This window comes from Amblyraja radiata, chromosome 26, assembly GCF_010909765.2.
Source record: "Amblyraja radiata isolate CabotCenter1 chromosome 26, sAmbRad1.1.pri, whole genome shotgun sequence".
NCBI classification, from domain to species: Eukaryota; Metazoa; Chordata; class Chondrichthyes; order Rajiformes; family Rajidae; genus Amblyraja; species Amblyraja radiata.
Window position 1 is genome coordinate 3,225,366 of NC_045981.1, and position 6,443 is coordinate 3,231,808.

Sequence of the window (6,443 nt, forward strand, 5' to 3'; positions counted from 1 at the left end):
CCCTTTAGTGTGCGGGGATCGCTGGTCGGTGCAGACTCGGTGGACCGAAGGGCCTGTTTCCGCGCTGTATCTCTAAACTAAACAGACGAGCTTAGGAATAGGCTTTGACAAAAGTTGCATGCTCATAGACGTCACCTTGTTTTCTGTCTTTCTAGATCCTGATGGACCTGAAATGTTTTGTCACCTCTTTCATGTTTTATTGTTCCAGCACAGTGACACAGCTGATAGAATTGCTGCTTCAAGCAACCAGAGACGCAGGTTCCATCCTGACTGCGGGTGATGTCTTTGTGGAGTTTGCACAATTTTCCCGTGACTGCGTGGGTTTCTTCCAGTTTCTGCCCACATCTTGCTGGTTCGCAAGTTAATTGGCCTTTTGTAAAATTGCCCCTAAAGTGTCGGGAGTGGATGAGGAAGAGAGATAACATAGAAATAGTGTGAACCAGTGATCAATGGTCAGTGTGGACTTGGTGAGCTGAGGGGCCTATTTTCTATGCTGTATCTCTAAACCATTCCAAGCCAGTCTTCAGGTGTTGTGTATCCCTTGCTCAACATTAGTGATCTCATAATTGCAACATATGCATTGACAAAGATGCAAGCTGACCTCCAATTACAAATACTAATTGGCATGTTTGTTGGGCCACAGATACTGGTTTTCAGGATGTTACTTAAAATGTCTTAATTGAACCACAGAACCACAGGGACGGCACGGTGGCGCAGCAGTAGAGTTGCTGCTTTACAGCACCAGAAACGCAGGTTCGATCTTGAACACTGGTGCTGTCTGTACCCCCCCCCCCCCCTCCTCGTCCCCTCCCCCCTCCTCCCCCCCTCCTCCCCAGTCTACCTCGCTCTTGGTGCTGCTCCTGTCGGCGCCAGTGACTCTGGGCCGATTCGCAGTCTGCGGCGGGTGGACCGGGCCTCCGTCGCGAGTTGAGTCTGCTTGGCGGGAGAATCCCGGCCCGCTGCTTGGCGGGAGCTAATGGACAGAAGCATAAATGCTGCAAGTCTATTGAAACCAGATCTTGCTCACGTTCTCTCTCATCCCAGTGCAATATGTTTTGGGACTTAATTCTAAACTTTTTTTGTTCATAGAATGTACCATTTCTGGTGCATTTGCCCATCTCCATTTACCCCTAGACTGAGGAGACAGTTAAAAAAAAAAGAACCCAGCTCTCACTCGTGTATTTTTATTAGTCAGAACTGCTCATTTCCTGAACTATTTCTGAATCGACAAAATATGTTGTAATGTTCTGTGTATCATAATGAGAATCAGATGATTTCAGATGCGCAATGCAAGCTAGATGTTTGCAATGAGGATGTGTTGGCATTGCTTCATATTACTTACTCAGCCCCCACACTACAGTTCAAATAGCCCGACAAGACACCCAACGAGTTACTTTTGCCAGGCGATGTCCTCAGCATGATCTCCGCTATTTGTGTCAGAAAAGTTGCAGGCTCTTTTTATTTTGTTTTGTTTCCTGGTCACCAGAACCCTTCATCTATAAATGGAGTGTGTTTGGTTTGGAAAGGATTCAGAAAGACTGATGTGGGGACAGAGGTATTTGGCTAGGCTTTTCATATGGTGGGTTCACAAGTTTTTCTCTTTGTTTTTCAAGACGGGAACGGCAACATATGCACCAGAAATATATATAAACTGATCAGGGACATTATTCAGAGGCAGGGGCATGCCTTGGATGACTTTGTGTAGTCGGGGAAGACTTTAGAGTTGGCTCTTAAGCTCTGAAAGATCGTCCAGCCACTCTGTATCCCAAGCCCAACCAACCACAGCTTGGCTCCATCTCCTTCACTGCATTTGGCCAAAAATAATCAATTCTGAAAAGCTATCAACTTGAAAGATTAAACCTGTTTCCTCTCCTGATGCTCCCTAACCTGTTAAGTATTGCCAGCATTTTCTCTTTTATTAAATAAAACATCTAACCACTCATATTTAAAAACATTGGCTGAATTAACATCCAATGACCGTATAGGAGAAACATCCAGACTTAATCCACCTTTTCCATAAAGCTATGTTTCCCATTTTCTATCTTGAAAGAGCCTCGTTTTTTTTGTATACATTCATATTCTACTATGCCGCCATCATGGAAAAGATTAACTTAACCCTTCCCCATCAACTGCAAGGAGGGTGGCGAATCAGTGGAATTTATTGCCACAGACGGCCGTGGAGGCCAAGTCAATGGATATTTTTAAGACAGCGATGGATTGATTCTTGATGAGTAATGGTCAGGGGTTATGGGGAGAAGGCAGGAGAATGCAGTTAGGAGGGAGAGATAGATCAGCCACAGTTGAATGGTGGAGTAGACTAGATGGGCCTACTTGTGTTCCTATCAATATGAACTTATGAATAAATCTGTTTATAAAATACCTCCTCATTGCCCAACTCTTGGAAGTGGTATAGGTTCCACTTTATAATATTCTTGGTAAAGTTATAATTGGCCACTAATGTAAGTTTAAAGGGTAGACAAAAGTGCTGGGGAAACTCAGCGGGTGCAGCAGCATCTATGGAGCGAAGGAAATAGGCAACGTTTCAGGCCAAAACCCTTCTTCAGACTGATGTAGGGTGGGGGGGTGGGGGCGGGAGAAGAAAGGAGAAAGGAAGAGGAAGAGCCCGAGGACTGAGGGAGAGCTGAGAAGGGGAGGAGACAGCGAGGGCTACCGGAAATTGGTGAAGTCAATGTTTATGCCGCTAGGGTGCAGACTGCCCAAGCGGAATATGAGGCGCTGCTCCTCCAATTTCCGGTGGTGCTCACTCTGGCCATGGAGGAGGCCCAGGACAGAAACGTCGGATTCGGAATGGGAGGGGAAGTTGAAGTGCTGAGCCACAGGGAGATCAGGTTGGTTAAAGCAGACCGAGCGGAGGTGTTCGGCGAAACGATCGGAGGGTTCCTGATAATCGCGACCAAGTACACAAGAGTGAAATGAATGTGGCCAAGCAAAGTCAAATGGGCGTTACAGCAGGTGGGTGAAGTAATTCAAAGAATAAACAATGGGCTGATGAAAAGAGAGAGAGAGAGAGAGAGGTGTGAGGTTAGTTTGCGGTGCAGAGGAAGGAGCAAGGGAAGCATTGGGAGACAGTAGGACATGGGGATTGGGGCAGGTTGTGACATGAGACTATCAGAACACGTCAGATTAAATGGCTAGAGTGCCAAACGCTTTCACAACTGTCTTGCACCCAGACATCTGACGTGCCAGCTACAACCCAAACCCATCTAAGGATCTGATCAAATGTGTAATCTCCCATCTCCCCGACTACTCACCGCTGCCAATACTGGAAGGCCAAAACTGCACCTTGAGTGACTGCAATTCCCTCAGCAGACCACCCACCTCAGCTGCCCCTAATGGCTCACTTAACAACCAAAACAAAACAGGAAAAGAAAGGGTACAGAACTTGAACCATCAAGATGACAGAAGCTGGCAGGAATTTGGCACCAATCTCGAGCCTGTAATTACTTCCAAAACTTCCAATGCCATCTGGGGTAATGGGACCAAGTTTTGGAAGCAAGTTTCAAAACATTCCATGACACATTGTTTGTTTAGTACAAATAAACAAGAACATGAATCTACTGAATACGTTGCAACAATCTACACAATGACACTGCCAATTATGAACTTTAGAAGACATAGATACATAGATAATAGGTGCAGGAGTAGGCCATTCGGCCCTTCGAGCCTGCACCGCCATTCAATGTGATCATGGCTGATCATCCAACTCAGTATCCTGTACCTGCCTTCTCTCCATACCCCCTGATCCCTTTAGCCACAAGGGCCACATCTAACTCCCTCTTAAATATAGCCAATGAACTGGCCTCAACTACCTTCTGTGGCAGAGAGTTCCAGAGATTCACCACTCTCTGTGTGACACAGATCTGTCACTTAATTTTCACTAGATGGTAAGCCAAATGATGAAACAATTCATTTCATTATATACTCAAAGTTAGCTGGCATTGATTAAAAGTGAATAACAAAATAATTATCACCATGTTTCACTTTCACGAGAGTCAGAAGATCAGGTGGACTTTAGCATCAGGATGTGATTTATCCTGCCTGACCTTCCGCTCGTTACTACTCTCTATCAGAAACATCTCGTTCAAGGGAAGAGTCTGAAGAAAACTTCCAACCAGTTGCCTGTCCATTCCCTCCACACCTGTTACCTGGCCTGTTGAGTTACTCCAGCACTTTGTGTTCTTCCCCATTTTGGCTTGTTGTTCCAACATCACGTAAATAACAAACTGGCCACATCATCACTATTATACTCTAGCAGATTATACATGATGTTGGGTAAAAGCTCTTGGTCAGTGCGATGCTCCACTGTGTACAAGATCTGGCGGGCAAACAAGGAATGTAACCATATGTATCCGAGGTCCACTGGGTTATGCTGAGGAGGGGAGATGTTAACATCACTTTAAGGTCAGGCTGGTCAGTCCCCTTCTCAATGCAGAACTGCCCAACACTGTCAGTCTCAACTCCCCTGACAAGCCCAGACCAACAGGAATGGGTGGGTGGGTCACACTGAGGCCACACATCTGTGTTATCCGTATTTATACTTAAATCCACCAAACCCCATCCTGCCAAAGTATGCTCTAACACTTCACGGTGGCCACGGGCTGACAATAGCAACTCATCATATCACAGGCCCATCAGCAACATGTCTGGAGTACTTTGCTGTTCCTACCGCCCGCAATAAGTAAAATTGTGGACACAAGGAACTGCAGATGGTGCTTTAGGAAAAAAAGTGCCATGGTTGGCACACCAATAGAGTTGCTGCCTTACAGTGCCAGAGGCCAGAGTTAGATCCTGACTACAGGTGCTGTCTGTATGGACTTTGTCCATTCTCCTTGTGACCGTGTGGGTTTTCCCCGGGTTCTCTAGCTTTCTCCCCCACTCCAAAGTCGTACATGTTTGTAGGTTAACTGACTATGTTAAAGATTGTAAATTATCCCTCGTGTGTATGATAGTGTTAATGTGTGGGTCTAAACTAAACTAAGTTAATGCATCAAAGATAAAGCAACAGTAATATTTGTGCAGAACACAGAGTGCTGGAGTGACTCAGTGGGTCAGGCAGTATCTCTGGAGAACGTGACTATCAGTAAAGGCTTTGCTCCAGGATGGGACATCTGGCTGCCCTGGGACTGCCAGACGACCACTGGTTGTCCAGCAGAATGGGATGAACAGAATCTTTCCCTGCTAAATACCAAACCAGTTGCTGATGGTCACTTCATCAATCTCTGCTCTTGTACACAAAGCCAATCACCTGCTCTTCAAACATCTGAAGAAGGGTCTCGACCTGAAACGTTACCTATTTCCTTCGCGCCAAAGATGCTGCCTCACCCGCTGAGTTTCTCCAGAATATTTGTCTACCTTCAAACAATTTAGTCATTTATCCAAAAATCCCTATTTGCGCCATTGTCAATTTTTGGTTGATAATACTGCGGTGGAACATTTTCATAAGTTCTAGGGACAGAATTAGGCCATTTGGCCCGTCAGGTCTACTCCATCTATTCAATCAGACTGATCTATCTTTCCCTCTCAACCCCATTCTCCTACCTTCTCCCCGTAACCCCTGACACGCGTACAAAACAAGAATCTGTCATTCTCCGCCTTAGAAATATCCATTGACTTGGCTCCACAGCCTTCTGTGGCAATGAATTCCACAGATACGCCACCCTCTGACGAGAAATTCCTCCTCATCTCCTTTCTAAAGGTACGTCCTTTTATTCCGAGGCTATGGCCTCTGGTCCTTTGGCCACTTTGCATTAAAAGTCACTGTACAAATATATATTTTTTTAATCTGAAGATAAGACACAAAATGTTGGAGTAACTCAATGGGACAGGCAGCATCTCTGGATAGAAGGAATGGGTGATGTTTCGGGTCGAGACTCCTCTTCAGTCTGAAGTTTCTTCCTACAATAAATAGTTTTTCTTTTTGCTTCAAAAACAGTGATGGAATCAGGGTAACAACAGGGCAAATCTTCCCTCTCAGAGAAAGACCATGTGTGTCTGCAATGCTATTTGCCTGCAGTACTTAACACTTTCACAAATGTCTCTCATTGTAGCATGACTAATGTGACACTGTTCTTTATGTGCAACAAAGGGACATCCAGATTTCAATTCTAAATTGGTCTATTCATCAATAGTTCATGCACTCAGTTCTGTAATTAACAAGAGACCACCCAGCAAAACACAAAGCCCTTGAACTAACATTTAATGGTGTCACTCGTCCTTCAGGGGGCCAGATTGGGACCATCAGTATGACAGAAGTGTGAAACACATCATGATCTATTGGCAAGGGCCAACACTGGGCCAACAAGACTCTTTGGCCCAACTCGCCATGTAGACCTGAGCCAGCAGCCAAGTCAAGAACACAAAACTTGTTTACGGAGTGAAAAAGGAATTTGAATGAGTCAAGGTCTCAGTTCAAGCTTGTAATC